The sequence below is a fragment of the Thermobia domestica genome, chromosome 8 (assembly GCF_964235325.1).
Source record: "Thermobia domestica chromosome 8, izTheDome1.hap1.1, whole genome shotgun sequence".
In the NCBI taxonomy this organism is placed as follows: Eukaryota; Metazoa; Arthropoda; class Insecta; order Zygentoma; family Lepismatidae; genus Thermobia; species Thermobia domestica.
Genome location: NC_137461.1, coordinates 58581599 through 58600361, shown reverse-complemented (window position 1 = coordinate 58600361; position 18763 = coordinate 58581599). Strand labels below are relative to the sequence as shown.

The window sequence follows — 18763 nt, the reverse complement described above, 5'->3', positions numbered from 1 at the left end:
ATAGTAGAAAGCAATGGGTATATGAAGCCAAGCACTGTATTTTTTGCTTCTGATTTTTTCTTAAATAACATCGATCGTTTTCGATCATTTTAACAAACTAACTCACTACCAATTTTCTATATATAGAAAGTGCCCCCCCCCCCATATAGGAGGACTTTAAAAAAATGCTAGGACACATTCTGTTTATTTTTAATAAAGAGTTAATACACTGAATTTCAGCTCCGTCAGTTTAACGGCGTGCGATATACTATTTTTTCCCCGCAAAAATTCAGATCCTCACTACCTCCTTAGGATATTATGCATTATAATGAAAGCAATATAACATCCCAGTTTGGATTAAGGCCTAACTATATACCAAAAGTAATTTAATTTGACTTTGCAATTTTAACCGCGATGATCAGGCACACATAGTTACATTCAATTTTTTATATAATAATTTATATATTACAGTGATTCAAAAATGTAATTTTTCCAGTAGTTAGTTCCTCTAAAAACTCACAGGTCTCGAAAGACAAGTAGTAGTATAAGTCCTATTGCTATTAATACAATTAAAAATATCAATATCCAAAAGTGTCTGAAGTTCTTCTTTTCACTTGTTTAGATATACTCACCTCAGGTAAGTAGACAGAAACAAATGGAAAAGGAAGGGAAATGAAGATCTTGTAAAACGAAGACAAATTTACCAGTCTTCAGAAGATACTGTCTACAATGCAGTGAGCAGAGTAGGTCGGTATATCATACTGAGTCGGTGGGTCGCAGTGGGTCATGGTGGGTGGTTGGTCACACTGGGTCACGGTGGGTGGTGGGTCGCAGTGTGTCACGATGGGTGGTGGGTCACAGTGGGTCACATGCTGTTGACTCACGACCCACTGACCCACTCAGAAAACTTGACCCACTCCATCTCTGCTTCTATTATATTCTAGGACACAGTGGCTCAGGCTCCTGATCTTTGGCATGAGGAGTTCCTGATTCAACCATAGGTAATATGAGTTTACCTGGATGTATGATCACCGGAAATCGAACCTGGGACCCCGTGCACCAAAGGCTGACCCATCAGTCACTAGAACAGCAGTGAGGGTTTAACTGATTGAGATTCAAAGACGCGAGGTTTCCCAACCATCCTCATTGCCTGCAGTGGAGATCTACTAACAATAATAGAATAAATGTACTCCATCTTAAAAATATACTTCAAGAAAAAAAAAAATTCTCCAATTTCTACGAAGCACTTTCTTTTTAATTTTCTAAGACCTAAGAATTACTTACATTACTTGGGAATGAAATTGCAGACGAGAGTGTGTACTTGCCTTATTATAACATGTTTAACGGTAAAATTCCCAAAGTTATCCGATGTTTATGAAACATAACATGAATGAAGAATTAGCCTGCCAGACGTAATGTGTTCAAGTTGTTATCAGAGTAAATAGAAGTGTTAGGAGCAACGACTGAATATGCATATTCGGAGTAGCAATCTTTATGTATAGAATGTGTTATTTTAAAAGAAATCAGAACCTTATAAAATATCATAATAGAAGGTCATAAACAGTAAGAAAATAGATAAAAGACATTAATTTATAGTTGGTGAAAAGAAGAAACAAATGAACACTAATAAAAACGATCGTGTACAATAGAAACGATCGGAAGAATTTTTAAAAGTTGAGAGTGCACAGTAGAAACAACCGGAAGATTTTTGAAAAATCCTTTTGTTCTTAACTTGACCAGCAAATTTTTTGAAAATTCTTTCTTTAAAGTTGAGACATGAGTAGTAGAGAATGTCATTTAAAAAAATCAGAATGTCACAAAACATAATTAAAGGTCATAAGCTGAAGAAAATAGGTCAAAGACATTAATGTATAGTTGATAAACAGAAGAAACAAAGGAAAACTAATAGAACGTGCACAGTCGAAAAGATCGTAAGATTTTATTTATTTATTTTTTTTTAAGTTGAGACTGCACAGTAGCTATAAATGACTGCAAGATTTTTTAAAAATATTTTTTTAAGTTTTCAGTGCACAGTAGAAACGACGGGAAGATTTTTGGAAATCTTTTTCTAAGTTGAGATGTGCATAGTAGAAGGGACTTGAATATTTTAGAAAATCTTTTTTGAGTTGTGCACAGCATAAACGGCCGGAAGATTTTTACTTTTAAGTTGGGATATGCACAGTAGAAACCGCCGGAAGATATTTAAAAATAATTTTTAAGTTGAGAGGTGCACAGTAGAAACGACTGGAAAATTTAAAAATATCCTTTTAAAATTGAGACGTGCACAATATAAACGATCGGAATATTTTAATTTTTTTAAAAAAAGTTGAAACTGCACAGTAGAAACTATCTGAAGATTTTTAAAACTTATTTTTTAAGTTAAGACGTGCACAGTAGAAACGAGTGGAAAATTTAAAAAATCCTTCTTAAGTTGAGACGTGCACAATATAAACGATCGGAATGTTTTTAATTTTTTTAAGTTCAAACTGCACAGTAGAAACTACCTGAAGATTTTTAAAACTTATTTTTTAAGTTAAGACGTGCACAATATAAACGACCGGAAGATTTTTAATTTTTTTTTCAAAGTTGAAACTGCACAGTAGAAACGACCGGAAGATTTTTAAAACTATTTTTAAGTTGAGACATGCACAGTAGAAACGACCTGAAGTCTTTTTAATTTTATTTTTAAGTTGGGAGAAGTACAGCACTTTATTCTTGACATATCAACTCTCAACCAATCGGAGTTATTCTTAAGAGCAAAAGAAAGTTATTTTTTTAAAAATTCTTAATTGATTTCAATTAAAAGTAGTAGGGATGATTAGAAAGCCCCAAAGAAATTATACGCCATATTTACATCAAAATCGACTTTTTAAATGAAAATTATCGTTTAGAAAATTACCTTCTTATAGCATTAGTTACGTATGGAAACTTCCATGTAGTCGACTAGGGATGGCCAATTCGCGAATATTTACTTTCCGGAATCCAGAAAGTAAAATCGGAAAAAGGTCTGGAATTTAGAAAATTCCGACACTTTCCCTAAATTCGGAATTTTCTAAATTCCGGAGTTTTTCCGAATTCCGGAATTTTTCTGAATTTTCTATTTTTTTAAAATTTCGAATTTTTTCTGAATTCCGAAAATTTTCCGAAATCCAGAAAGTGAAATTTCCGAATCCAGAAAATAAATGCTCCAGAATCCAGAAAATTTTGGCCATCCCTATAGTTGGCAAGGTGTTTTATTCCTGTACAGTCTTGATTTTACAAGCGAGATTAGAAAATCTCATTAAAGGTAGGGCTTCCAGACATTCCACTTTAGACGATAGATCCAAATTTACATCATTTGTTCCCCTGTCGCGAAAGAATTGTCCGGGACTCCAAAAATTCCGGTTTCCCCTCAAATAGATAAGTTAATATAAATGATGTGATGTTGCTATTAGTCATCGATAGGAGACACCATAGTCTAGCGGTTAGAGCGTTGGATTCATGTCTGAGAGGTCCCGGGTTCGATTCTCGGCCAGCGTTTACCCAGCGTCGTGAGGAAAACTGGGTGAAAACAAGATGTGACGGGCACTAGGTCTAGAAACCTAATAATGCGTCTGTTAGGCACAGGGCGTCCTAGCCTGATCACGTGTTCGCCGCTAGCGGATGGCACTGGAGCAGGCTTAGGCTCACAAAGGGCCGTTACGCTAAGTGGTTCGGTTTGGTATTAGTCGTCGATATTCAACTCATAGGAATAATCTACACTTTGTTACTCTACTTTGGTGAAGGGGGCGCGGTGGCTGAGTGGTAGAGCGTTCACTTCCGGTGCTTGGGGTCCCTGGTTCGCGCCGTGTGGACTTGGTGGTGGACAAACACCGTACTCGTGGGTTTTCTAGGGGTTCTCCCGTTTCCTCCCACTTTTTCATTCCACCATTTCATTCATTGCTCATAATCACCGTCTCTTTTAGCCTAACCGCCATAATCGTAGGACGTAAAACTCAAAGATTGCATTTCATTTCTACTTTGGTGAATGTTAACGTATTATTTATTTTGTCTACCGTAACTATAAACAAGATCATAATTATGAACATACTATCAATTTCCATAGGATATCACAGTGTTTTAGCCTACAAACATGAGAGCCATAAGAAAATGTTGGACCAATGGTAGAGTGATCACCTCTAGTGCAAGGACTCTATAGGGTTTGTTCTCAGGGCATGTAAGTTTATGATGTACAACATCATGTTACTGGGCTCCCTAGGAGTTCTACAAGGAAGCTCTTAGTGAGCACGAGGCCAATGAGGTCAAGGACGCAACTAGGCTAATTGTCGCCCGGGACAAGAATCCCACCGCCTGACCAATCAAACCAAAAGGCTCCCTGACTACACTTGATATTGACATCACACAGTAATTCTTCTATTCCATATTTTTAAGTGGTAAAGCTTGATTTCAATATTGCAGTACATAATTTAATATTTAGTACAAGATAAAACACCAAACTAATTAGTATTTGATTGCCAAATAATCTGAGAGTAGAAAGTTTGACATATTCTTATAGTCTTATTATAATAACTGCAAATCACAATGTTTTTGGAATTATATTGGGATGTGCATATGTGTAGAAAGAATCAACAGTCTGTTGCTTCAGAGTAGAATATTTAATCATGAGAAACAGTGAAGCTGTTGTCTCGAGTATTATACTCGAATATTTTGCAAATCTCTTACATCGATGTAAGTTAAATGAAAACACAAAAAGCTGGAACTAAAATTTAACTTTGCGGGCTCATTTGACTGGAAAAGTTTTTACAATATCCTCGAAGGATAGCTTTGAAGCTAACTTATGCTCTATGGATATGATTATAAGGTTGTGAGTCGTTGTTATCCTGTTAAGTTTCTGAGGTTTTTTTTTTTTTTTTTTTTTTAATAATCTTTAGTTTGCTGAAACTCCTTTAGTTGTTTTATAGTGAAAATAAATATTTGCCCAGTTTTGCACCCCCTTAATCCGGCGACCGAGGCACAAGCCTTGTTTGTCCCCGTTAGTCCCGTCACTGAATGAGGTTAGTGAGAGGCAAGATCGAGTGACCATGAGGCTCATTAAAAATAGCAAACTCGAGCCCGAGCTCGAACCTTAGAAAGCGTGAAGTTCATTCAGATTAGTGAGCACAAACCTCAGTGAGAATAGTGAATTTGTGCACGAGGGAGCTCCAATTAAGAAGTTTTTATCTGCATTCTTATGTAATTAATTTTTTGGATGGAATTAGCTAGATCCTAAATCTATTTTTTAAGTTCCCATGGCGGCTTTTATATTCCCTTTGCGACCATATCTTTCACATATACTTTCACCTCTATAACACACAGTCTTCATTCCTGTGCTCTATTGTTACTATATGATATACCTTGAAAGTCATTTCATCCCCGCTGCACCCCATTCACCACACATAACCCATAGTTGCTTGTCAATGTCAAACCAACTTCGAAATCTCTGACAGTCACTTCCTTTTTGGCCAGGTGTGAAAACCTTCTCCCAGAGCACCTTGGTCCAAAAATTACTGAAAGAAGTAAAAATAAGAAAAGAAAAAAAGAGAGGGGAAAATAATAGAAGAAAGGAACGAAAAGAGAAGGGCAAAGAGTGAATGAGAAGAAAAATGGCTGCTTCTAAGGAATGTCAATGAAAGAAGTAAGAAAGAACATAAAAACCGTGAAAAACTAGCTTTTTTTTCATCCGCACTAAGCTCCTGGTTTTTCACACCTTGATCAATGAGCAAGGTTTTCCGTGTCGGTGGGGGGTAAGTGGTCGCGTTCTGTATCCAAACACCTACACGGCACGGTTTCCTTCGTAGTCTCTTGTGCTACATCTCCACTAACAAGAGGGTGGGGGTGGAGAAGAGGGGTAAAAACGAACTGAACGAATTTCAGTCTTAAAGATCTTTTACTTGCACCCACCTATATATACTCAGAATAAACTAGTAAATTCCAAAAGCAAAAGTTCTTCTTACCTACATTTCTACCAAGAAAGGAAAACGGGGAAAAATACACAGGGATTTCGACCTCAAAAGGACTCAAGCTGTGTGTATATTCTCTCCTATGACCCTGCGCGTGTATAGCTAGACACACGTTATAAGAAAGTGAGAAGGGGGAGGGAAGCTCAGATAACACATCTGCTTCAGTCGCACATTCCACGATTTTTCAGTAAAACCAATATATTTTTTGTCCTCAAACTCCATTTTGTTGATGTCAATGTATACTAGTACCAGTATTAAATGAACCTCTGCCTCATTACATTATAACAAGGTGTCCTCTCTCTTTTTTCCCTCTCGTCCTTGCATGGGTACACACAGAACCACTGTTCTAAAAGTCGTTTCCCAAAATTCCCCTCCTTACGTAAGGCAGCAAGCAGCTTACCCTATTACAAAGTAACAAATTGCATCGCACACGCGAACAATAATCAGGTTGACACACACACAAAGTTTCGACCACCCACAAAGTTACATTTTTTTTTAAAGAGTCCCTTTTGGGCATTCACTAATTCTTTAGTTCTATTATGAAGCAACATCTTACATGATGGTCCATATACCACTTATACTCTGTATGATATCGAATAATGAAACGAAATATATCCCCTCTTTTTACACGATGACAATATTGAAAAATTGTAAGAACGAATTCTATATCTCTCTTTTAGACTACGGTTTTAGAATTTGGGACATTTCGAGGGCTCTTGACAGTCCATTCGTAACACTATATGAGGTTTTGCACAAATATACCGTAAACAGCATTATATATTACACTTTTCTGGATTAGTGTCTCATTTGCACAATGGGAATTTGGCAAAGATACTACTATGTTGTTTGGGAAAATAGTTACCATCTTAAAGTGAAATTCGTGTATCTTTATAAACTGTGCTACTCAGACTAAGAATGAGAAGAGGCATTCTCCCTATCAAATATTAACTCTATTTTTCTACAACAGTAACATGCAGAAAACCCCATAATAATAATAATAATAATAATAATAATAATAATAATAATAATAATAATAATAATAATAATAATAATAATAATAATAATAATAATAATAATAATAATAATAGTAGTAGTAGTAGTAGTAGTATCAGTCAGAAGTTTATTCGTAGATAAACTAAAGAATTTAGCTCTGACACAAATTTGTTTCCCTCCACTACGTTTAGTCCTGCCTTCCAGCCTGAAATAATGACTACCTTTTCATATTAAATCACTTTTATGAAATTTCTCTCCTATCGCATATTATTATTATTATTATTATTATTATTATTATTATTATTATTATTATTATTATTATTATTATTATTATTATTATTATTATTATTATGCGATTCATTTCAAAAGGGTGGAATGAAGAAAGTAGGAGGAAACGGGAGAACCCCGAGAAAGCCCATGCACACGGTGTTTGTCCACCACAAAGTTCTCGTGGTGCAAGCTGGGATCGAACCAGGGACCCCTGCACCAGAGGTGAACGCTCTACCACTGAGCCACCGCGGCCTCTTGCGTTTGTAGGAAAATGGCAGCAAGAAGTTGTGTAAGTGACGGTGATGTTACAGCGTGCATTTTGCATAATAACAAATGGTATGTATGTTATTGCTAGGAGTATTTGTCTCTCTTTCCGTATGTGTATGCTACTGAGTATTTGCATCTCTATCCGTATATGCGTGTCACTGAGTATGTGTGTTTCTTTCCGTATGTATATATATATGGGTGTGTGTGTCACTGAGTATTTGTGTCTCTGTGTGTGAGAGTGTGTATGTGTGTGTATGACTGAGTATTTGTATCTATTTCCATATATTGTGTGTCATTGAGTATTTATATCTATTTCCGTATGTATGTGTCACTGAGTATTTTGTCTCTTTCTGTATGTGTGTCACCGAGTATTTGTGTATCTTTCTGTATGTGTGTCATCATTAGGAGAACACAAAGAACAACAGATCTGCTAATCGACAATTTATTTTTCACATACGGTACATAGATTCTACAATCTTGTTAGCATTTAACGAAAAAAGTGTACAAAGATGAGATCTATACCGAACAATAGATCTCATTAAGCTGTAGAAAATGACGTATGTCAGTGTAAAAGCTCACACATAGTTTTCGAGAAAATCCAGAAAAAATTGTATCACGCTACTTACAGTGTTACAGTGAAACTAATACTGTAATATACCCCCGTCTACCTGTTCATTATGACCCTAGCAAGATAACATTAGGCAACATAATATGCTAAACGAGATAGAACCTAAAATTATCATTAAATCTTAAACTTTAGTTTCTGTTATACTAAAATTATGTCCAAAGATGAGATACATATCAGTCGACAGATCACATCGAGCTGAACAAAATGGAGGATTAAGTTTACTGCGTAGACTTCGAGAAAATTGAACCTCTATGACGGTAAAAGGTACCTCATTCGTTTCCATTCTGATGCAGTTAATAATTGTTGCTTGATTTCTATTGTTGTTTGATTTCTTCTAACAGTCGATTTATTTCTCATCTAACAGTTGATTTCTGTTGTTGTTTGATTTCTCCTAACAGTTGATTCCTATTCTATTGTTGTTTGATTTCTCCTAACAGTTGATTTCTATTCTATTGTTGTTTGATTTCTCATATCAGTTGATTTATTTCTGATTTTCTAACAGTTGACTGATTTCTCCTAACAGTTGATTTCCATTGTTGTTTAATTTCTCCTAATAGTTGTTTGATTTCTTCTAACAATTGATTTCTATTTTTATTTGATTTCTCCTAACAGTTGTTTGATTTCTTCTAACAGTTGACTTTTATTGTTATTCGATTTCCCCTAGCAGTTATTTGATTGTATTGTTGTTTTATCTCCCCTAACGGTTTTTTTTATTTCTTCTTAGAGTTGATTTCTATTGTTATTTCATTTCTCCTAACAGTTGTTTGATTTCTTCTAACAGTTGTTTTTTTATTATTGTTTGATTTCTTCTAACAGTTGATTTCTATTATTGTTTGATTTTCCTAATAGTTGATTTATTTCTGACTTTCTAACAGTTGACTGATTTTTTTAAACTTTTGATTTCTTTCCTACTAACAGTTGTTTGAAGCTTCTAACAGTTGATTTCTATTGTTATTTGATTTCTTCAAACAGTTGTTTGATTTCTTCTAACAGTTTACTTTTATTGTTATTCGATTTTCCCTAGCAGTTTTTGATTTCTTCTAACAGTTGATTTCTATTGTTGTTTGATTTCACCTAACAGTCGTTTGATTTCTTCTAACGGTTTATTTCTATTGTTCTTTTATCTTCCCTAACGGTTGTTTGATTTTTTCTAACAGTTGATTCCTGTTGTGGTTTGATTTTCCCAAACAGCTGTTTGATTTCTTCTAAGAACAATGCCTTTCCTAGCAAAATGTCCTAGTCACTCCAATGACACTCTAGTACTTAGAGTTAAAATGATAACTGATCAGCAGATTCTTTATTACGTACATGTATAATTTTTGATACTTACTTTACCACAATGATTAATTTAAATTAAGCAGCAGTGGTGGCTCTTGAGGACATCACATCGGAAAACAATATCTTATCGCTACAAATTGAGAGGAATTTTACACTAGTTTCTGCATACCTACATCCAGCATGTACCAAAAATGACAATTTTTGGCGACGTGACTCCCGCCATGACCTGCCATTGCTGCGTTTTAAATTAAACATTGTGCTAAAGTAAATCATAAAGGTTATATCTCTTGTAATAAAATTTCGGAACAAAAGGTGTTATTGTTTTTAAAAATTCGGGAGAATATTTTGTATTCTGAAATCGCTACACTCTCGATTAATCGGGACGTAGTCACATGGCATTTAGTTAGAATGACTGCTCTACAGTTTCCAACATTCCATACAAGAAATTAGTGCTCAAATATACAGACATGTCCAACTTGGTCCTCTGTGCCATTGTTTGAGCCTTCCATTCTCACCAAACATAGGATGCAGTAGCAGAGCAGACGGAACAAGCTGCAGTGGTGGTCTATACCAGTCATTTCTATCTCGATGCTCTGTGAGTCATAGTTTACTTCTCTCGTTCTCAGTAAGCATAGCAACCAATAGAAAGAACACATAAAGGAAGTTGCAAGTTGTATTGCTGGTCTATAGCAGTCGTTTCCATCTTGATGCCCTGTGAGTTATGGTTTATTCCTCTTATTTTCAGTAAGCATAATAACCAATAGAAAGAGCACATAAAGGAAGTTGCAAGTTGTATTGATGGTTTATAGCAGTCGTTTCTATCTTGATGCCCTGTGAGTTATGGTTTATTCCTCTTATTTTCAGTAAGCATAATAACCAATAGAAAGAACACATAAAGGTAGTTGCAAGTTGTATTGCTGGTCTATAGCAGTCGTTTCCATCTTGATGCCCTGTGAGTTATGGTTTATTCCTCTTATTTTCAGTAAGCATAATAACCAATAGAAAGAGCACATAAAGGTAGTTGCAAGTTGTATTGATGGTCTATAGCAGTCGTTTCCTTCTTGATGCCATGTGAGTCATAGCTCACTCCTCTTATTCTCAGTAAGCATAACAACCAATAGAAAGAGCAGATAAAGGAAGTTGCAAGTTGAATTGACAATCATTTCCACCTCTTTGTTCTGTGAGTTATAATTTGCCTCTCCCATTCTCATAAGCATAGCAACCAATAGAAGGAGCAGAAAAAGGAAGTTGCAAGTTGCACTGATGGTATGTAGCAGCCGTTTCCTTTTCGATGCTCGGCGAGTCATAGTTCGCTCATCGTATTTTCAGTGAGCATAACAACAGAAGGAAGAGGAGATCAAGTAAGCAGATGTATGGATGGTCTATGGAAGTCGTTTCCATCTAGATCCTTTTTGAGTCATAGTTTACTCCTCTCATTCTCAGTAAGCATAACAATCAAGAGAAAGAGCAGATAAAAAAAGTTAGAAGTTGTACTGATGGTCTATAGCAGTCCTTTCCAATTCGATGCTCTGTGAGTCACAGTTTGCCCCTCTCATTCTCAGTAAGCATAACAACCAATAGAAAGAGCAGATGAATGAACTTGCAAGTTGCACTGACGGTCTGCGGCAGTTGAAGTTGATTTTGAGTTTAACGTCCCGTTCAGCAGCGAGACTATATGAGACGTACGGTTTGCGGCAGTCGTTTCCATCTTGATGTTCCGTGAGTCATAGTCTGCTCTTCTCATTTTCAGTGAACATTACAACCAGAAAGAAGAGGAGATAAAATAAGCAGTTGTATGAATGATGTATGGCAGTTGTTTTCATCTCGATACTTCGTAAGTCATAGCTTGCTTCTCTCATTGTTAGTGAACGTAACAACCAGAAGAACATTGTATGGATGGTGTACGGCACTCATTTCTATCTTGATGTTCCGTGAGCCATAGTTTGCCCCTCTCATTCTCAGCACAATAACAACCAATAGAAAAGAGCAGATAAAGGAAGTTGCAAGTTATACTCTTGGTCTATAGCAGTCATAGTTTGCTCTTCTCATCCTCAGTAAGTAACAATCAACAGAAAGGGCAGGTAAAGAAAGCTGGGATTTGTACTGATGGTATATGATAGTTGTTTCCATCTCAATGCTCAGTGAGTCATAGTTTGCTCTTCTCATTCTCAGTGAACGTAACAACCAGAAGCTGCACGTTATCGATGATGCATGACACTCAATTTTATCTTTATGTTCTGTAAGCCATAGTTTGCTTCTCTTATTCTCAGTAATCATCGTAATCTTGGAAAGAGCAGATAAAGGAACGCGCTTTTTACGTGCGCTTCGTATTTTCTCCAATATCTTCTACTCTTTGAGCCACAGGTTTCACTGACAAACTGATGTTTTTAAACAAATTAGTTTTTTCTGTACACATTTCTCTGCTGTTGCAATCATGCAATCCTTGATTAATTTGGTGTTCGTAAATGGTTTCCCATGTTCCGCCATTCAATGAGCCATGCGGAAACCAGAACGAGTTGCTGCTTCTTGTTCATCATTAACTTTCTTAAACAACAATTGCTGAGACTTCAACACGCTTTACAAAGATTCATATTTTCTAATATTCGAATATTTTCTAATTCATAGCTCTGGTTTATCGACTCACAATTAAACACGCTGTATTTTCCCTAAGAAACTATAGTCGCACTATATTTCGCTTTTCAGTTCGCACTTGCTCCGAACTCAAAACGTGGAACTATCCAACGCTCAATTGTCTCCCGTATTTATACCACGTGTCCTCGGTGCGTAGAGTATATTCGAAAACACTCGAAAGTATATTCGAATCTTCCAGACAAGCAATTACGCAGCAAAACTTTTCCAAAACATGCTCTAGTTCTGCTACTTGCTACACGATGGTGTTATATACTTCGACTAACCTAATAGCATAATTGACGTTTTTCGTAATTCCACCGCTTCCCACAAGATGGCACTGGCGCTACAGTATGTTGATATTTTGAGCTAGCTATGTCTTGGCCCTTGTATGAAATCAATGTCCTAAGAACCAGTTCCATCTACGACTTCATCCCTCTATTGCTCCCAGAAATAATACATTTACTGCTTCCCGTTTCAATATTGGGAGTTTACTGCATGCAGTTTCAATTTTCGATTTCATCGTATCGTGCTTTATAGCAGGGGTATCCAAACTTTTTAGCCTAAAAGTGCACTGACTTCTCCACCATGTCCCAAGAGCCGCTCATAATACCAAAATACTGAAGCGCCACTGCCATCTTGTGGGGAGTGGAGGAATGACGCAAAATGTTAATTATGCTAGGTTAGTCGAAGTATATAGAGCCATCATGTAGCAAATAGTACAACTAGAGAATGTTCTGGAATAATTTTGCTGCGTTATTGCTTGTCTGGAAGGGCCACAGTGGGTACTAGACAACGTAAGATACTATTAAGAGATCACATAAATCCTCTAAATTGTTAAAATTGCTAGAGAGAAGTTATATAATTGTAAAGTCCATCTAATCTTTGAGGGAAAGTAAAATCCCTTATGGAAGAGAAATACTTTTCGCCATTTCTCATTGACTAATCAAAAACAGATCATAACGATCGGCTTATTTTCTTTCCAAGCTTTCAAATATGGCAACGTGTTACAGTGGTAGGTATATATGTACTGTGTCAACAAAAAGTAAAGGAATGCGCTCCTGAACTTCATCATTTTGACACATTATGAACAAAGAACATAAGCGTAACAACAGGAGCACCCCATTTCTAAAAAGCAGTTGCCTCTTCTTCCCTGCCCCGAAAGTTTTCCTTGGATGACAGTAATGTGTTAAATTTATTGCAGCTTACGCAAAGCGAATTTGTGATTCATTTGCATTTTGTACATCTAATACTGACTGTACTTCGCTACTCCCCTGCCTTTTTGTTTCCTGAATCTGGCTTTGAAGCTTGGATGCCATAAAGTCGTTGCTACACTGTGATTGTGGGCGTGAACTCTCAAATTACACCTTTGAAATTCAGAGATGAAACCTCAAATGCAGTAAGCGAAGAAGCAACTGTTATTTTACTAAATATAGTGCCAGAGCAAACACGGGCAGAGGAATCAAAATTTGTGCTGCCAACGAGACGAGACGAAAAAAGCCTTCTCGTAACATGATTCAGATGAGACGAGATACCACATTTTACGACAGCTTTTCGTGCCGAGACAGCTTTAAATCTCGTCTCGTACGACAACATTACTCATAATGTGCCTAAAAATGAGAATAAACATGAGTATAACAAGATCTTCTAAAAGGTACTTTCAATTCTTAGAGGTAAAGGACCATGTCCTCACCCCTAGCAAAATTTTCTAATAAAGTCAAAGACAAAGAATACTGTCAGTTATTAGATTTTGGTTATGGTGAACGCCACTTGGAGAACATGGAGGACATACACCATTAGCATCTTTGGAGAAATACCAAAGCTTTGGTGTGAGAGTTTAAAGTAAAAGATAAAGCAGCGAAAATACATTTTCCGTTTCAAGTTATACAAAAATTTAGCATTTTTTAAAAGGCTGTAATGACAATTCTCACGGAACATGTAACATTTTTCAAACTCGCTCCTAACTATTGTCCTCAAGAAATTTCTGTGAAAGAACTCAATAGAAACTCGTCATCTATTCTTCCTTCACCAGATACTTCTTCCTCTCATTTGTCACTTTAGCGCAGACACACACACGCACACACATACACACATACATGTTCTCTGACACAATAATGGAAAGCACAGCCAGCAGGTGAAGTGGGAAATACAAACCAAATATAACACTCACCCAAAAGCCATTGCTATGCTACCCAATGATGACTTCCCACAGGAGAGGGATCGAAAGAGCACAGAATTGACACATCGTGTTCAAACAAACTTACCTTTCCCTTGGGTGCAACGATATTCTCTCTCTATATATGGACATGTTTCCTAAGGGGGCTCAGGTTCCACTCCCGGCACTGTTTATATATACAACCCTCACAAACGCCTAACGACACACCGCCAGCGATGAGACTATCCACCTTGCCTTACCACAGGCGTGATTAAAACTAAAGTACAACCGAAAGCTTACAAAAGGTGTCTAAATGTCAGGGTTAACTATTGTCGGGTGTTTGCTCAAATGAAGTATATTTTGTAACCCTCTCTCTCTCTTACCCGCCCCCCGCCTCTTAGCTATTCCCTCTTTTGCTGCAACATTGTAACCCCCCGCCTGGCCCCCCTTCCCCCCACTGGCAGCTTTTCCTTTCTGTTCAGCTCGCCGCTTTCATGTATGGGCTAGCGATATTCAAGTGTAATGTGCGGGGAGCATGCTACAAGAAGTTAGAGAATGGAGTCAGATACAAAACACAATGCGCTCCATTGTTTTCTATTGTGCCACTGCTGATAGGCATTGTTCGGCCACACTAAGTATTCATATGTGCATGACAAAAGACACTCTACCATTTCCATAACTGAAGCAACATTTCTTCTGCTTTGGATACAGAGGAGAGTACAATATTTATGTATGTATGTATGTATGAATGAATGTATGGATACGTATAGCCCAAAAGAACTTTTAGCCAGTATTCATAGATCAGGAAAACAGAGGAGCATTCTATGCCCCTTCCACTCTATACCCTCCCCTCCTCCCAACAACCTCACACACACACCCGTGTTGCGGAGACACACCTCCATACGATACCTTACGAAAAAAATGTACACAAAAACACAAATCCATATTTTATATATATGGTACAGTATTTTTTTTTACTTTTCTTGTGTTTTGTTCAGAATTAGGACAGAAGGTTCATTTTTCCAGCATTTTCCCTGAAAGTAGTACATATATAATTTTTACTTTTTGGTAAGGTTTAGAAAAAAAACAGAAAGAGGGAGAAACAATGTTACGATCTTTCTACGAATAGTCTATATGAATAAAAGAAACAAGACTAATTTTGGTATAAAGCTAAAAAAAAAAAAAAAAAAAAAAGCTTACCAAGCAAGAGAGAGAGAGAGAAGTTTGTTCTGCATAGGTTTGTGTGTGTGTGTGTGTGTTTTACATTGAGAAAATTAATTTTTGAAAGTATATTTGTGTTTGTATGTGAAAGTGTGGAACAAAGGTACTCATCATAACGATCTATGTTCTAGACTTCAATTCCCAAAGAGCCTACCTATTGACAAATTTCGAAAAAAAAAGAAAGAAAGAAAGAAAGAAACGAGGGAGAGAAATTTCGAAACATAGAAATTAAAAATAGTAGGGATAACAATAAAAAAAATTTAAAATTATTTTACTAACATTTTGTTAGTACTGTTACTTCTTTTTAACAGCAAACAGCACGTTTTTCTTTCTTTTTTTAAATATTAAAACAGCATAGCCAAATCATACATAATGCTGGGTGCAATAGGACTTTCTCTAAGGAGACCTTTCTACATGGCGCTTGCTCTCATAAAAACCCACTGAATTAAAAATCTTTCCAAGAAAATTCCTCGCATGATTCTATGCAAATTTCAACGTAATTATATAGATTTCTGCATTCCCACCTAAGTTTGTAGATTTTTTTATTCCCAAGTAAATTAGGTAAATTTCTTTATTTCCAAGTAAGTTTATAAATTTATTATTTCCACACAAGTATGTGAATTTATTTATTCCCACATAAAATCTAAACCGTTTTTGTACAATTTGGCGAGAAAAAAGTGGAAAGATTTGTCGTAATTTCAGAAGTAACGCTGGATACATAGCGTCATGTTAAATTCAATATGGCGGACACTAAACTAGTTTTTTTAAAAGTAAAAATCAAAATGTGATTGAAATTCTAATACGTGTCTAATAATTCTAAAAGATGTTTAATAGCGTAATGCTATACAATAAAAACCACTCAGAAAACCAGACTTTTCTTAGTAACAGAGAAAATTTTATTGTTTTCGCAAGGTCGTTCCTAAATGAGTTTTGGAAACCATAGCTAAAAAGTTTTCTCGCATCCGATTGATGCCATTTAAATAAAATGATTAAACTCCCGTAAATGAGTATTAAAAAAAAAGAATCCTATTTATCCTATCGTTATATAAGGTTCTCCAAAGTGGAAACCCAACGGCTAGAGAAAGTCAATAGTTATCTCCACTTTTTATCATAATTACAAGTGGTATGTGCGTCATTTGTTGGAAGTTCGTATGTCACTGTTAGGAGTATGTATGTCACACTTAGGGGAATTCACACAACATACAATCGGTTAGTTAATAATATTATATTAATGTCCCAAAAGACATACGTAATCGCGGGACATTAAGCTGAAAGATTTATTTTTTTCTATTTACGTATTTCTTCACTCCAAATTCATATTTTTTTCCTTTCCATATATTGTTTTTAACTATAGGAGAGATGAAATGACCACCCTATAATCCGTCCCAGAGCCGCCCAGCTGCCGTAAGAAAATGAGCTCGAACATGTCTTGATGCTTACTCTCTATTGTGATTTAACTCTAATAATTGAAGGCGACAACACACAATACACTGTTGTAGTGTGCGGTTGCATAATACTCAGGTTTTAGGCCAAAATCCGTTTCTTACCTTTTATATATTTTGAGTGTATGTATCAATAGGATTTACTACAGTCATGTCACCAAAGAATTTAGCATATTCATGTAAGCAGCGAAATAATCGTTAAGTTATTGTTATTGAAATATAAACAACAGAGAACGTAAATATATACGACAGCGGCGTAACTTAAAATCTTTCCTGGGAGGGTAAGCATTACTATTTGCCCCACTAGAAAAATACAAAGTTGCCCCCCTAGAAAAATTTGAAATGTAACTCTCCCAGAATTTAAACCTTAAGAAACAATTTGATTATCTTTAGGGGCTCTAGTTACCTTTTTATTGAAGTAAGGCCTAGATTACATACATGCTTTATTTTAGGGAATATGTGTTATTCAAATAATGGGGCAGCAATAGCATTTTAAATTATTTTCAGTTATTTTGGAAATAGTATGGTGGGCCTATTCCATACTTTACATGTTAATTTAAAGGGACAATGTTCGACACTACGTGAAAGGCCCTAATAGTAGACATTTTACCGAAATAGACAAATATTATTTTTTCATTAAATTTTCTTTCTAATTGTTGTTGGACCTATTCCATACCTCATCTATACATTCATGTATCGTGTCATATCGAGTAAGGATCTATTCCATGCCTCACCTATACATTCGTGTATCGTGTCATATCGAGTAAGGAACTATTCCATGCCTCACCTATACATTCTTGTATCGTGTCATATCGAGTAAGGAACTATTCCATACCTCACCTATACATTCATGTATCAAATCATATGGATTAAGAACATATTCCATGCCTCAGATACACATTCATGTATCGTATTTTACCTTAAATTGGGAATTCCTCGAACTGTGGATAATTTAAATAGCAGGGCAGTTGCCTCCTTCCTCCTTACAAGTTAGAAAACTGCTTAAATGATGTAAAAGAAATTCTAAATTGAGGTTATCTTTTTGTGTTATTTTAAAAAGGAACTTTCTAGATAATCAGCTTCATGTTTCTTTTCTCTGTCTCGCTACTATCTAATTTTGGAACTACACAAACTAAGAAAACATTACAGTGAAGTGGACAAGATGAATCAGTTGACATTTTGCCCTAAACCCAAATCTAAAGTTTGACCTTTCAGTGCTGGTCCCAAGCGTCCACAAGAGACGAAAGAGGGGGCAGAAATGGCTACAACTCCAAAGCCTTTTGCTCTTTCTGTGAGTATTTTGCATCCCCTCGGTTGTGCAGTGCACATTCTCTTTCTGATTTCGTTTGTCAAGGGAGACATGTTTCAATCCCTAATCAACAACTATACAAACGCTGATAGTCTTCGTGAACTCTACTTCTTCTTACCGTATGACGCTGAAACCGCATCCCTTCAAAACTCAGAATTTCAACTACGTTTCGGTACATTATTCCCACGTCTCTCATTCTTTACATAGTGCTTTAACACGTACAAATGGATATTATATAATATGCTCCGGTATAGCCTGTAACGGACCAAATTTTAGATTTGTTCCGTACAGAGAAATAAACTCTGACATCTCCTTGAGTAGCTCCGTCCCGGAGATACGACAATACAAAATGTTAATATTTTTTGTCAAAGGTTATTCGCTACTCAATTAGAGTTAAATATTCCGAATAATTTTAATAAGATCTTAGTAAATCATTATTTATTGTAATTTAAAATGTATAACACATTATATATGTAATCATTCTGGAAAGATATACATTCGAAATCTAATTAGTGTAAAAGAAGAAGAAAAGTTGTTGATTTAAAAAAAGAAGAACAAGATATAGAAATTGTCTTGTCATGATAAATAGTTAGTTATGAATTAAGTGATACTGTT

The 18763-nt window shown here is 35.9% G+C and overlaps 1 long non-coding RNA gene across 4 annotated transcripts in view; it reads right to left on the bottom strand.

Moving 5' to 3' along the window:
* LOC145692931 (uncharacterized) overlaps positions 1–18763 on the bottom strand; it is a 1320660-nt gene that overhangs the window by 1137696 nt on the left and 164201 nt on the right. Inside the window, exon 1 of one of the 4 annotated variants that reach the window (XR_014132668.1) lies at positions 14286–14489. The exons of the other annotated variants lie outside the window; for them this stretch is intronic. This is a non-coding gene — a long non-coding RNA (uncharacterized LOC145692931). Of the gene's footprint in view, positions 1–14285; positions 14490–18763 lie in introns of those variants that run through there. 4 annotated transcript variants of the gene reach the window in all.